Genomic DNA, 12,797 nt, shown 5'->3' on the forward strand with positions numbered 1-12,797 from the left:
CACACAAGGTATAGGGTATTGTTCGACTAGTAGTGTTTTTAAGTTTCATAGTAAAACACATTAAGGACAGAGATCCTACGTGGGGAGCATGTACCCAGTGACTCCCGTTGTTGATTTAACAATTGGCACTCTTATTTATGATGTCAGCAATCACCTGAGACTCTTGCTATGAGCTGTCTAGGCTATGGAAGCCCCTTGAGTTCACCCACTCTGAACTTGTTTAGTCAAGGCCGTGTCACAGTGGAGGTTCCTTCCTCCCTTCAGAGAAAGGCGCCTCTCTCCTTGATGAGGTGCCATGATTTGAACATGACTTGGCTCCTGAGATCATGATGGACTCCAGTCCTCAAAGTTGTAAATTAATGGAAACTTAGTCCAATGATCGTGTTCGGGAGGTGGGCCTAGTGAGAGGTTAGGGCATTGGGGGTGCTGCCCTCAAAGAGTTGTTCTCATGACAGTGATGGTTGTAAAGGCTGAGTCGGGCTGGCCCGTCTCTTGCTTCCCGACTCACCACGTGATCCTCCACACCCACACTGCTCCTGCGATCCACTTCCCCTCTCACTTGTGAAAGCAATGGGGCCATACTGTCTTGGACTTGAACCTTGAAAACTGTGAGCTAAATGAACATTTTCTCTTTGTTACATTTGCTGTGTTATATTTGGTTATGGTCGTCAAAATACATGGGGTGTCTGGAACCTGAGTTTATCTCAACTTAAGGTCCCTCAGGGGAGGGTGTCTATGATTGGTTTCTTTTAGGACATGTTTCTTAGGTTCCAGCCTGCTGAGCTGGCACCTTTTTTCGGACAGGCTTATTTTCCTGGAATGGTGGCCCTCTGATGTTGCTGCATACTGGAGTTGCAGTATGTGGAGATTAAGCTTTCCGATGAGCAGCCTACTCCCCAGACCAATGAAACCAGAGTGTCTGAGGGCAGGACCCAGACAGTGGTGGTATTAAAATCCTCAGTAATTCCAACGTGCAGCCGTGCTTGAAATGGCTGCTCTGAATCCGTGGCTCTCACACTTCAACTTGTCTCACAGTTACCCTGAGAGCTTTTTACCCACAGCTTGCTGGGCTCTGAAGTTTCTGAGTCAGTGGGGTGGAGGCAGCTGGAGAATTTGCATCCTAATAGGTCCCCAGGTGATGCTAGGTTGTGTTGGTTTGAGGACAGCGCTTTGAGAACTGCTGCATGCAGTGAAAACAATGAGAAGAAATGGCTGTTGGAGAACAGAGGTTCTTTTCATTTCATCAGATTCTGGAGAATTCCGTAGGGCTGGCACACTGTATGCCTTTAAGGTGTTCTCAGAGTGATGCACACCATGGCTTTGTATGCTTGTAAGTTTCATCTAGGAAAACATGCGGCTTTCAGGGTTCTTTCTCTTTGCTTCTTACATTCTTCCTTTCTCTTGTACTTACTTTGAAAAGGTTTGGGATGAAAACTTTGTTAAAATACTAAAGGTCATCTAGCAGAATCAGGTGCAATCAAAGTGCTATTAAATCTGCAGAAAATTTGACATTTGAAAATAGAGTTTTTGAAAAAACAAACAAACAAACAAACAAACAAAAAAAACAAAACCAGATGTTCTGATGGAACAGCTCTATAGCCAAATAGGAAAAAACTTGTAGCTAATAGTTAACCGTTTCATAACATATGATAGTGAATTGAAAGCAATATTAAGTGGAACATGAATAATTAAATATATTTGAACTGTTTATATTGACATCAGCAAAGAGGACCCTGCTCAGTCCTTGATGAGCTTCATCATTTATGAAACATTCTCATCTCACCCCAGGCTATTTCCTCCTTCAGGCCACCTTTCCTTGGAAAGTAGATGCCCAGATATTTATACCTAACTTTGAATATCCTTTCAGGTAGTTTATGTTCAACAGAAAGAATAGTCTTGCTGGTCGAGCCTACTTGGAGTATTCATATACACCCAGTAATGAGTGACTTCTCTCCTGGTCACAGAATCCCAGGAAGCAACTCAGAACACCTGGCATGTTCCCTAGTGGGGGAACTGTAGGTCTGGAGGACTCTGGTTCCATCCAGGCATGGCAGGAAAGAAGCAGTGAAATCAATTAGGCAGTGTCTGCAGAAGTTAGACAGCAACCTGGCTGGGTCCACTGTGCTTTGAATCCTCATCTTCTGAAAAGGCAGAAGCCTTCTGATACACACTTTTCCCATTCATTAAAGCAAAGGCAAATTTTTTAAGAGTACTTTTAGGCTCACAGTGAAATTCAGAGGAAGGTACAGAGATTTTCATATTGTCCGGCATCTCGCATTGTTCAGTCTCCTTTATTATGAACATCCTCCATCCACAGTGGTATGAATCGGCATGGATACATTGTTCTCATCCCATTGTCCACAGCTGACGCTAGGGTTCTCTCCTGGTGTTACAGGGTCTATGGGTTTGGACAGGCAGACCCACTATTAGAGTGTTGTCCAGAGTAGTTTCCCAGCCTTAAACATCCTCTGTGCTCTGCCTTTTCATCTCTTTCCTGTAACTCCTGGCAACCACTGATCTTTTTGATGTATCCATAGTTTCTCATTTTTCAGAATGTCAAATAGTTGCAATTATAAAGTAGGTGCATTTAAATCTCCTATGTCTTTTTGTTGCTTGATAGCTCATTTGTTTTTATACTGAATTAGTACTGCATCGTCTCCCTTCCTGTGGTTAGTTTACCCACTTGACGTTGTCTGTACAGTCCAAGAATAAAGCTCATTGCTGTACAAGATAATGCTTTCCTGACTAAGGGCTTCTAAGTGATTCCGAGGTGGTAGAGGTGAGCAGCCTGGTGGGGCAAGGAGGACTCATGCTTTGGAGTTGCCTCTTCGGGGCCCTGCAGCTCTGGGGAGTCAAAGCACGTGGAAGTGAGCATTTCCCCTCCTAAGGCTGCCGGGAAAGTAGAAAGTGGAAGTGGGTCAAGTTAGGTCTCAGTCTGCAAATGTTGGTTCCTTCTCTTTCCATTCCCTAAAGAGTATATTTTATTAGTGAATATTTATATCAAGCCTACTCCGTGGTGTGTTTTGGAATACAGAGATATGTAAGATATTTCTTCCCCAGAAGGACTTCATCGTGTAAGGGAAAGTAAGCAGACACTAGCAGTTGTAGATGAGCAGCGTGACCTTATAGGTGTGTGAGGGATCAAGTGCTGTGCTGTGGGGATTTCCTTCAGGCAAAGGGAGGAGGAGCTTTGTGTTTCCTTTTCTCAGGGAACACAACACTGTCCTCCTTGCTTTCCAGTCTCTGAGATGGTTATTTCTTACATTTCAGTCTCTTTTTTAAAATTTCTTTGCAGAGTGGGATAATTATGAACTATCTAGATGCCCAGAAGGAGCATTTCAAATAAGTCATTAAAATATTTGAATTGTGAACACTTCTCCCCTGTGACATTTTCTCTAAAATATGTAAATCTGGAGAATTTTAGAAATAGTTTCCAGAGGATATAGGCTTACATAGATTATTCCATGTGTATGGGGTGACTAGGTGATGGGCTGTCAGGCAGTACCAGTTTTCTGGGCTCACAGTAAAGAATGCACCTGACGCCCACGTTCTTTTAGGGACCAGAACCTCTATAGCATCACTCCTTTGCAGAATATTCTTCTCCTGTAATTATTAAATATTCCCAACTGGACATCTTCCTGACAGATTCTAATCATCATGAAGTCAAGAATGCACACTGTATTTTAAATGACACTAGCCACCTTTACTTGCTTTTATTCAGCATGCCAGTGTTGGAAAGAGAAGCTCAAACATGCCTTCCCAGAGGACCTATCATACTCTTATCCTGATTGAAAATTATTGTAACATTAGAGAAGCCCAAGCCAGGGGCATAGCTTAGATCCAACAACTATTTGTTGAGGACCTACTATGTTCTTTGTATAATTTTCTGTCCTTGAGATGCATTTATGAGCATCAGTAGCAATAGCAACAGTGAACCACAAAGATCTGTGCCTCAGAAATCAGGTTATGGTGTCTGTATTTACAGAAATAAGCAGTGCACCTGATAGGTTCTGTGACATTTGTAAGTGAAACACATGCTGTTTTACAAGGTGATTAGTTACAGTGATGTGCTGTGGAAGAGAAAAAAATATCAGGGCGGAGCAAATGGAAAGGGCTGAGATGGTGGGCAGGTCACAGTTTTAAGCAGGGTGTTCAGAGGAAGCAGCTGTCATTGAGAAAGGGATCTTTTAGCAGAGACTAGAAGGAAGTAAGGGATGAACTGTGCTAGTGTCAGATCAGGGTGTTCCAGGTAGAAGGACTTTGTCGAAAGTGTTTCTGGGAAAGGCTGAGAGGCCCATGTGCCTACCGGGGGAATGAGCAAGAAAATTCAAAGGAAGGAGAAGAAGGCACAGAGATCCTACAGGACTTATAAATTGGGAGGGGTGTGAGTGAGAGGGAGTTATGGGGGAGGGGGAAGCCATTGTAATTCATAAACTGTACTTTGGAAATTTATATTTACTAAATAAAAGTTAAAAAAATTTTTTGAATCCTTCAGGGAAGATCCTGACTTTACAATGCCAAGGATAGAATAAGCATTGCTTAATTGTAGAAACTGTCATTTAAGCAATCTTTTTTTTTGTTGTTGTTGTGTCTTTATTTTTTTTAAATTAAACTTTTATTTAATGAATATAAATTTCCAAAGTACAGCTTATGGGTTACAATGGCTTCCCCCTCCCAAAACTTCCCACCCACCTGTAACCCTCCCCTTTCCCGCTCCCTCTCCCCTTCCAATCACATCATGATTCATTTTCAATTCTCTTTATATACAGAAGATCAGTTTAGTATATATTAGGTAACAATTTCAACAGTTTGCTGCCATATAGCAACACATAGTGAAAAAAAATACTGTTGGAGTACTAGTTATAGCATTAAATAACAGTGTACAGCACATTAAATACAGAGATCCTACATAATATTTTTTTAAAATTAATTTTCTATGCCATTTCCAATTTAACACCAGGGTGTTTTTTTTTTTTCATTTCCAATTATCTTTATATACAGAAGATCGATTCAGTATATAATTAGTAAAGATCTCATCAGTTTGTACCCATGCAGAAACACAAAGTGTAAAAATACTGTTTCAGTACTAGTTATAGCATCACTGCACATTAGATAACACATTAAGGACAGATCCCACATGGGATGTAAGTACACAGTGACTCCTGTTGCTGACTTAACAATTTGACACTCCTGTTCATGGCGTCAGTAATCTCCCTAGGCTCTAGTCATGAGTTGCCAGGGCTATGGGAGCCTTTAGAGTTCGCTGACTTTGATCTTATTCCGATAGGGTCATAGTCAAAGTGGAAGTTCTCTCCTCCCTTCAGAGAAAGGTACTTCCTTCTTTGATGGCCCCGTTCTTTCCACTGGGATCTCACTCACAGAGATCTTTCATTTAGGTCTTCTTCTTCTTTTTTTCTTTTCCATGGTGTCTTGGCTTTCCATGCCTACAATACTCTCATAGGCTCTTCCGCCAGATCCGAATGCCTTAAGGGCTGATTCTGAGGCCAGAGTGCTGTTTAGGACATCTGCCATTCTATGAGTCTGCTGTGTATCCCATTTCCCATGTTGGATCTTTCTCTCTCTTTTTGATTCTATCAGTTAGTATTAGCAGACACTTGTCTTGTTTGTGTGATCCCTTTGATTCTTAGACCTATCAGAGCCATCGGTTGTGAACTGAAATTAATCACTTGGACTAGTGAGATGGCATTGGTACATGCCACCTTGATGGGATTGTATTGAAATCCCCTGGTACATTTCTAACTCCATCATTTGCGGCAAGCCAGATTGTGCATGTCCCAAATTGTACATTTCCTCCCTCTCTTATTCCCACTCTTATATTTAACAGGGATCACTTTTCAGTTAAAATTTAAACACCTAAGAATAATTGTGTGTTAATTACAGAGTTCAACCACTAGTACTAGAACAACAACAACAACAACAACAACAAATACTAAAAAGGATAAAGTATTACATTGTACATCTAGAGCCAGGACAAGAGCTGATCAGGTCATAGTTTCTTATAGTGTCCCACTTCCACAGGTTTCCCCTTTGGTGCTCAGTTGTCGCCGATCAGGGAAAACAAATGAAATTTGTCTCTTTGGGACTGGCTTAATTCACTCAGCATGATGTTTTCCAGATTCCTCCGTCTTGTTGCAAATGACTGGGTTTCATTGTTCCTTACTGCTGTATAGTATTCCATGGAGTACATGTCCCATAATTTCTTTATCCAGTCTACTGTTGATGGGCATTTCGGTTGGTTCCAGGTCTTAGCTATTGTGAATTGAGCTGCAATAAACATTAATGTACAGATGGCTTTTTTATTAGCCAAATTAATTTCCTTTGGGTAAATTCCAAGGAGTGGGATGGCTGGGTTGTATGGTAGGGTTATGTTCAGGTTTCTGAGGAATCTCCAGACTGACTTTCCATAGTGGCTTAACCAGTTTGCATTCCCACCAACAGTGGGTTAGTGTCCCTTTTTCCCCACATCCTCTCCAGCATCTGATGTTGGTAGATTTCTGAATGTGAGCCATTCTCACCGGGGTGAGGTGAAACCTCATTGTGGTTTTGATTTGCATTTCTCTGATGGCTAGTGATCTTGAACATTTTTTCATGTGTCTGTTGGCCATTTGGATTTCCTCTTTCAAAAAATGTCTATTGAGGTCCTTGGCCCATCTCTTAAGTGGGTTGTTTGTTCTGTTGTTTTGGATTTTCTTGATTTCTTTGTAGATTCTGGTTATCAACCCTTTATCTGTAGTATAGTTTGCAAATATTTTTTCCCATTCTGTCGGTTGCCTCTTCACTCTCCTGACTGTTTCTTTTGAAGTACAGAAACTTCTCAATTTGATGCAATCCCAAATGTTAATTTTGGTTTTGACTGCCTGTGCTCCTGGGGTCTTTTCCAAGAAGTCTTTGCCTGTGCCTATATCTTGCAGGGTTTCTCCAATGCTCTCTAATAATTTGATGGTTTCGGGTCGTAGATTTAAGTCTTTAATCCATGTTGAGTGAATTTTTGTGTAAGGTGAAAGTTATGGGTCTTGCTTCATGATTCTGCACGTGGAAATCCAATTTTCCCAGCACCATTTATTGAATAGGCTGTCCTTATTCCAGGGATTAGTTTTGAATCTTTGATCAAATATAAGTTGGCTGTAGATGTTTGGATTGATTTCTGGTGTTTCTATTCTGTTCCATTGGTCTATCCTTCTGTTTCTGTACCAGTATCATGCTGTTTTGATAACAACTGCCCTGTAGTATGTCCTGAAATCTGGTATTGTGATGCCTCCGGCTTTGTTTTTGTTGTACAAGATTGCTTTGGCTATTCGAGGTCTTTTGTGTCTCCATATGAATTTCAGCATCATTTTTTCCAGATCTGAGAAGAAGGTCTTTGGTATCTTGATTGGTATTGCATTGAATGTATAAATTGCTTTTGGGAGAATAGACATTTTGATGATATTGATTCTTCCAATCCATGAGCATGGAAGATTTCTCCATTTTTTGGTATCCTCTTCTATTTCTTTCTTTAAGGTTTTGTAGTTTTCATCGTAGAGATCTTTAACATCCTTGGTTAAGTTTATTCCAAGGTATTTGATTGTTTTTGTAGCTATTGTGAATGGGATTGATCTTAGAAGTTCTTCCTCAGCCGTGGCATTGCCTGTGTATACAAAGGCTGTTGATTTTTGTGCATTGATTTTATATCCTGCTACTTTGCCAAACTCTTCGATGAGTTCCAGCAGTCTCTTAGTAGAGTTCTTTGGGTCCCCTAAATAAAGATCATATCATCTGCAAAGAGGGATAGTTTGAGTTTTTCCTTCCCAATTTGTACCCCTTTAATTTCTTTTTCTTGCCTAATAGCTCTGGCTAGAACTTCCAGAACTATATTGAAGAGCAGTGGTGAGAGTGGGCATCCCTGTCTGGTACCAGATCTCAGCGGAAATGCTTCCAACTTTTCCCCATTCAATAGGATGTTGGCCGTGGGTTTTTCATATATTGCTTTGATTGTATTAAGGAATGTTCCTTCCATACCCAGTTTGCTTAGAGTTTTCATCATGAAAGGGTGTTGTATTTTATCAAATGCTTTCTCTGCGTCTATTGAGAGAATCATATGGTTTTTCTTCTGCAGCCTGTTAATGTAGTGTATTACGTTGATTGTTTTGAGAATGTTGAACCATCCCTGCATACCAGGGATAAATCCCACTTGGTCTGGGTGGATGATCTTTCTGATGTGTTGTTGCATTCTATTGGCCAGAATTTTATTGAGTATTTTTGCATCTGTGTTCATCAGGGATATTGGTCTGTAATTCTCTTTCAGTGCTGCATCTTTTTCCGGCTTAGGAATTAAGGTGATGCTGGCTTCATAGAAAGAATTTGGGAGGATTCCCTCTTTTTCGATTGTTCTGAATAGTTTGAGAAGAATTGGAGTTAGTTCTTCTCTAAATGTCTGGTAGAACTCAGCAGTGAATCCATCTGGTCCTGGGCTTTTCTTTGTTGGGAGGGCCTTTATTACTGTTTCAATTTCTGTGTCAGTTATGGGTCTGTTTAGGTTTTCTATGTCTTCCTGGCTCAATTTAGGGAGGTTGTATGTGTCCAAGAATCTGTCCATTTCTGATAGATTTCCCTGTTTGCTGGCATACAAGTCCTTGTAGTAATTTCTGATGATGTTTTTTAATTTCTGTGGTGTCTGTTGTTACGTTTCCCTTTTCATCTCTGATCCTATTGATTTGGGTCTTTTCTCTTCTTTTTTTAGTTAGTTGGGCCAATGGGGTGTCAATTTTGTTTATTTTTTCAAAAAACCAGCTCCTTGTTTGGCTGATTTTTTGTAATGTTTTTTTTGGATTCAATCCTGTTGATTTCTTCTTTGATTTTAATTATTTCTCTTCTCCTACTGGGTTTGGGTTTGGTTTGCTGCAGATTTTCTAGATCCTTGAGATGACTTGAAAGCTCATCTATTTGGTGCCTTTCCAATTTCTTGATGTAGGCACCTATTGATATAAACTTTCCTCTTAACACTGCTTTTGTTGTATCCCAGAGGTTTTGGTATGTTGTGCTTTTATCCTCATTTACTTCCAGAAAATTTTTGATTTCTCTTTTAATTTCTTCTATGACCCATTGTTCATTCAGGAGCATGTTGTTCAACCTCCATGTGTTTGCACGTGTTCTAGGGATTCCCGAGTTGCTAATTTCCAATTTCATTCCTTTGTGGTCTGAGAAGCTGCATGGTATGATTCTAATTCTTTTGAATTTGCTGAGACTTGCTTTATGGCCTAGTATGTGGTCAATCCTAGAGAAGGTTCCATGTACTGCTGAGAAGAATGTAAAGTCCTTAGATGTAGGGTGAAATGTTCTGTAGATATCTGTTAGATCCATTTGGGCTATAGTGTCATTTAAATCTGCTGTCTCCTTGTTGATCTTCTGTCCTGTTGATCTGTCTATCTCTGAGAGTGGAGTATTGAAGTCCCCCAGTACTATTGTATTGGGGTCTAAGTCTCCCTTTAAGTCCCTTAACAAGTCTTTTAAATAAGCTGGTGCCCTGTGATTCGGTGCATATACATTGATAATCATTATATCTTCCTGTTGAATGGATCCCTTAATCATTATATAGTGCCCCTCTTTGTCTCTCCTAACAGTTTTTGTGGTAAAGTTTATGTTGTCCAATATTAAGATGGCTACGCCCGCTCTTTTTTCATTTCTGTTGGCATGGTATATCTTTTTCCAGCCTTTCACTTTCAGCCTGTATGGATCATTGTTGGAAAGATGAGTTTCTTGTAAGCAGCAAAAAGATGGGTTTTGCTCTTTAACCCAATCAGCCAAGCGGTGTCTTTTAACTGGACAGTTCAAGCCATTAACATTCAATGTGACTATTGAGAAGGAGTAACTTTGCCCTGCCATTTGCCAAAGATATTTTCTAATATCTGGTTTGAGACTCCTCTGATCTTTTGCTGTGAGGTTTCCTTCCTTTACCTTCTTTCATATTGGTTACCGTGTTTCTGTGTTTCTGTATGTAAGACATCTTTAAGCATCTTTTGCAGGGTTGGACGAGTGGCGACAAATTCCTTCAGTTTCTGTTTGCTGTGAAAGGTCTTTATTTCACCTTCATTCACAAATGAGAGCTTTGCAGGATATAATATTCTGGGCTGGCAGTTTTTCTCTCTTAGTACCTGGGCTATATCTCGCCATTCTCTCCTGGCTTGTAGGGTTTCTGATGAGAAGTCAGCTGTGAGTCTAATTGGAGATCCTCTGAGAGTAATCTGGCGTTTCTCTCTTGCACATTTTAGGATCTTTTCTTTGTGTTTCACTGTGGTGAGTTTGATTACGACGTGTCGTGGTGAGGATCTCTTTTGGTCATGTTTATTAGGGGTTCTCTGAGCTTCCTGTACTAGGATGTCTCTGTCCTTCTCCAAACCTGGGAAATTTTCTGCTAGTATCTCACTAAAAAGGCCTTCTAATCCTTTCTCCCTCTCCATGCCTTCAGGAACTCCTAGAACCCGAATGTTGGTTTTTTTAATAGTATCCTGTAGATTCCTGACAGTATTTTTTAGATTTCTGATTTCTTCTTCTTTTCTTTGATTTGCCTGTTTCCTATCCTGTTCTCTGTCTTCTAATTCCGATATTCTCTCTTCTGCTTCACCCATTCTGTTTTTAAGGCTTTCTAATGCGTTTGTCATTTGATCCATTGAGTTCTTCATTTCATTGTGGTTTTTTGTCACTATCACAGTTTCATGTTCTACTAGTTGTTTCATTTCATTTTGATTCCTCCTTAATATTTCATTTTCACGGGAGAGATTTTCTATCTTGTCCATTAAGGATTTCTGTAGTTCAAGAATTTGTTTTTGAGAACTTCTTAATGTTCTTATCAATTTTTTGAGATCTGCTTCTTGCATTTCCTCTTTCTCTGCATCTTTATAATCTTGCATTTGGGGTGTCTTGTTCATTTGGAGGCATCATAGTGTCTTCCTTGCTCTTGTTACCTCGGCTTCTACGTTTGTTGTTTGGCATGTTGGAGATAATTTATGTTTTTTTTTTTTTTTTCCTGTGGTGTTTTTTTCTCGTTATACTATGCCTCTAAGTGGGCTGTCTGCTTTAATGGATCCTTAGGGGTCGTGATGGGTGTGGCCAGAGAGCTCTGCTTGATTCTTCAGGTTTAAGGCTGTGCAAAAAGTGACTCACCCAGATTGTTCACTCCCTTGCTCCTTACTGGATCGTTCTCTCTCTCTTTTTTTTTTTTTTTTTGACTCAGTTGGGAAGTCATCCCGAATGGCTGAGTGAAATTGAGGGTAGTTGAAATCTGGCCTCTGTGAGTATTCGTTTGATCTACCCCTGGGACCACACAAAGAGTTTATGCAGCCCTCAATGTGTTCTCAAGTTTCACCAAATTCCAAAGTTACTGAGTTTGTGGCTGCGCTTTAGATATGTAAAATGGCTCCTGCTCTTTGTGACAAGAGAGGCCTCTGCTTTCCCCCCACAATGTCTCGGGTTTCTGCTGTCTTTGTCTTACCTCCCTCCCGTTCCCGCACTGGCGAGAGTCTGCGGCTCGTCTCCCGCGGTTGAGTTTCCACACGGTGGGCTCCCTGTAGGTCCTCTGTGTCACATCCACTAGATCCGGAAGCGTTTCCTCTGCAGTTTTTTTCTTGAGTCTTTTCCTGAGGCAACAGTAATTCCACTTTTATGAAACTTTATTTTCCCAAACTACAGCGCACGTCCTCATTATCCGCCATCTTGGCTCCGCCCTCCATTTAAGCAATCTTAAACCTTTTTCTTACCTAACTAACAAATATTGATGACTCATCTACTTTTTAAAGATTTATTTATTTATTTGAAAGGCTGAGTTACAGACAGGCAGAGGCAGAGAGAGAGAGAGAGAGAGAGAGAGAGAGAGAGGGAGAGAATTCTTCCATCTGCTGGTTCACTCCCTAAGTGGCCACAAAGGCAGGAGCTGAGCCAATCCAAAGCCAGGAGCCAGGAGCTTCTTCACATGGGTGCAGGGGCCCAAGGACTTGGGCCATCTTCCACTGCTTTCCCAGGCCATTCGCAGGGAACTGGATCAGAAGTGGAGTAACCGGGTCTTAAACTGGTGCCCGTGTGGGATGCCAGCACTGCAGGCAGTGGCTTTACCCACTAAACTACACTGCTGGCCCAGCTCATCCACTTTTGTTCTGTTAAAAGCATGGGGTGTGTATTTACAGATGCTTTCCTTAAAAATGTTAAGTGTTATACAACATATGGGCTTCAAATAAAATTTCACCAAGGTTCAATTAAAGCATTCAGGACTTATAGCAACTTATTTTTATAGTCATTGACTTTATCAAGTATCAAGAAGGATGCACTGGGGCAGGCACTGTGGCACAGCGGTTTAATGCCCTGGCCTGAAGTATTGGCATCCCATATGGTCGCCAGTTCGAGACCTGGCTGCTCCACTTCCGATCCAGCTCTCTGCTGTGGCTTGGGAAAACAGTGGAAGATGGCCCAAGTCCTTGGGCCCCTGTACCCGTGTGGGAGACCAGGAAGAAGCTTCTAGCTCCTGGCTTTGGATTGGCACAGCTTTGGCCATTGCGGCCAATTGGGAAGTGAACCATCGAATGGAAGACCTCTCTCTCTCTCTCTCTGCCTCTCCTCTCTCTGTGTAACTCAGCCTTTCAAATAAATAAATAAATCTTAAAAAAAAAAGATGCACAATAAAGCAGAAGTCAAATGAAATGCTACAGAAGCCACTATGGCTGAAATAAATAAGATAAAATGTATCAGTTGTAATGGGAAAATACACAGACTGCACATCCCATTTATCTGTTTGTTTATTTTTGTATTCA

This window comes from Lepus europaeus, chromosome 9, assembly GCF_033115175.1.
Source record: "Lepus europaeus isolate LE1 chromosome 9, mLepTim1.pri, whole genome shotgun sequence".
NCBI classification, from domain to species: domain Eukaryota; kingdom Metazoa; phylum Chordata; class Mammalia; order Lagomorpha; family Leporidae; genus Lepus; species Lepus europaeus.